Source organism: Ceratina calcarata, unplaced genomic scaffold (assembly GCF_001652005.2).
Source record: "Ceratina calcarata isolate Rehan_Ccalc_2016 unplaced genomic scaffold, ASM165200v1 scaffold621, whole genome shotgun sequence".
Classification (NCBI taxonomy): Eukaryota; Metazoa; Arthropoda; class Insecta; order Hymenoptera; family Apidae; genus Ceratina; species Ceratina calcarata.
In genome coordinates this window covers 19,181-21,739 of record NW_017177460.1, presented here as the reverse complement: position 1 = coordinate 21,739, position 2,559 = coordinate 19,181, and the positions used below count along the sequence as shown (strand labels likewise).

Sequence of the window (2,559 nt, the reverse complement as noted above, 5' to 3'; positions counted from 1 at the left end):
TTCACAATGCAGTCATTTTTACTGCTTTGGGCAATATAGGTATATACTAAGTTTCAGTCTTTCTAGTGTTAATTACTGCTCGTCGCCTCTTTCTGTATTACAGAATGAATGCATTAAAAGCTTTTCATTGTAAACTGAAGATACAGAAATTCAAGACGAAGAAAATGGCTTTTAAATCATCCGGATATCTCAACCCGTTTCGAAGATATAAACTTCTAAAGTTCGGGCACAGCGTTTGGCACAGTGACCGAGTTTTGTGCCTGGCAAAAAAGCGTATCAGCTGAGCGTCTAGCCCGGTGAGCCGGTCAACGTGCGAGAAGGAGAGCAATAGCAACGCTAGCTGTCTTCATGCCCGGAGTCCGGAGTCAGTTTTTGCAGCCGACAAAAAACGTCTCGTCTCGAGAGCGATAACTTACACAATGATGAACGGCGTTCCTCGTACCTCCGTGTGAAACCGTTTTAAAGGGTGTAGAATCCTATTGGATCCCAACAGAACTTCTGTATTACATATGTACCGAGCGTTGTATCATGCCTCGGCACAGTCCATTCAAATTTGCAAAGCATAAATAGCATTTAAACGTCAATTAGAACAAGAAAACGGAATAATCTCTCCCCTGAATCTCCCCTCGCTGTTTCGTCATCCACGGTAACAGCTGCCTGCCAAATCTGAACGAGTTCATCAGGGTTTTTCACCCGTACAGTGCATATTTCCTCGAGCACATGTTCCAAGTTTAGAAGCCTTCAACATCTGATAAATGAAATACGACATTCGTTTATAATAAGAATGTATTTATTAATTAAATATTTAATTTAATTTTANTCTTGCTATATTTAGAAAATTGTAATTAATTTCTTATGAATCTTTCATTTCTATGTGACAAATGTTTAACTGGGATGAAAGTGAAGACTGATGAATTAGATGAGAAGACACGATTGGATTGCTAATCGAACTCGATGACTATAATTGTAAACGTGGGAGGACGAGAATATTTGTTTGGATTCCTCGCGAAGACATTGGGTGTTTGGTATCAAGGCAGCGGATGCTGGGGATCGCGTAACCTACGAGGTACGATCTCGGAGCATGGAGTTTAAAATCTCAGGGAGGATGAAATGTCACGAATGTCTCGAACACAATGTGCCGACGAAAGGAGGGGGAAGGCCGTGGCGAACGGCGGATAAGAAAAAGAAGAAGAAGAAGAAGAAGACGAAGGAACGAGGAGTATAAGAATGCAATCCATTCAGCAGGAGCCCGATCCAGAAGCGAGGTGTTAATGTCACGCACTTCGAAATCAGATGGAATCTAATTCAACGAACCTTGATCTTTACTGCCCCCCTTTTCTTTCCTGGCCTCGCGTGAAAGAACGCGCGCCTCGACGTTGGACAACCATTGACCCTTTGACTCGTTCAGAGAAATCCTAAGGACGAATTCAGAAAATTAATTACCTTCTTCTCTCAAGATTTTACTTTCGATATTATTTTTTTAATAAATCGTCGATACGAGAATTCTTGTAACGCATAATAGAGTGGAACGATTGAAACCGATCCCGTGGTTATTTTGAACGCTGCGATTACCATACAATTCCAGCCGGTGTGGTAGCCGTCGACGTCTACCGAATGGAACGATTAGACGCTCTTTCATTGTTATTAAGTGGCGCAAGGAATGTGGTTTCATCCCGGCTATAATAAGTCCCGCATCTCGTACAACCAAAGCCAGATACAATTGAAACTTCTTCAGGAGGTTTTGTAGAATGTTATTGTACAACACGGTTCGCTTTCTTCCTCTTCTGTTCTGTGAAATTAGCGAGCACCGTTGAACCATCGTTGTGCAATCATAAACGATTGCCTTCTGAAACTAGAAGACCTCATAACTCGGTTTCGCAATCGCTTCCTTCTAAAACTGCCTCGCCGGTTCTCCCTTCGTCCCTTTTCAGGAACGTCCAATTATTGCTGGTAGATTGGATTTTCGTCGAATGAAACATTCATGATTTCGTCAAACGTTGTTCAGTTTTCGTATTATTTAATATAACATGAGTTGTTTGTATAAAATCGCATTTGAGGGGGCTTGCGAAAGCAGGTAAATAATTCGTTATTTCTCCGTCGGATAACAGAATCAGTTTGACGCTTGAGCGATCTAACGCAACGTCGGAAAGGATACTGTAAAACTGTTCTCTATAAGAGTTCTCAAGTTCCAATTATGCAACGCGATTACCGTAACCCTTGGGACGCGCACTTAATGACGCGGGACGGTCTCTTTAAAAGTTGTGTAATTATAAAAGCCGCGGACGTGGCGCGATGGAATTAATCGACTGACTTTCTACAGGCTTTTGTGTCCTGTTATGATGCCTTAATTGAAAATAGGCCTGCCCTTTTTAACCCGACCTCTGACAGCCATAAATCATTTCCGCCATATGGCTTGTTGGCCTGGAAGATACGACCCGACGATGAAAACGTTCAAATGAATTTGTTTCATTTCGCAATGAATCAGATTTATAAATCTTTGTCTTCATTAATCATCAGACAGGTTTTTATGTATAAATTAAAACATCTGTGACATCAATT

At 41.4% G+C, this 2,559-nt stretch overlaps 1 long non-coding RNA gene across 1 annotated transcript in view; it reads left to right on the top strand.

Annotated features, from left to right (window-relative positions):
• The window catches only part of LOC113464951 (uncharacterized), a 2,769-nt gene extending 2,185 nt beyond the window's left edge, over positions 1 to 584 (top strand). Inside the window, exon 2 of the long non-coding RNA XR_003389808.1 lies at positions 104 to 584. This is a non-coding gene — a long non-coding RNA (uncharacterized LOC113464951). The remainder of the gene's footprint in view (positions 1 to 103) is intronic.
• The last annotated feature ends 1,975 nt before the right edge of the window (positions 585 to 2,559 follow it).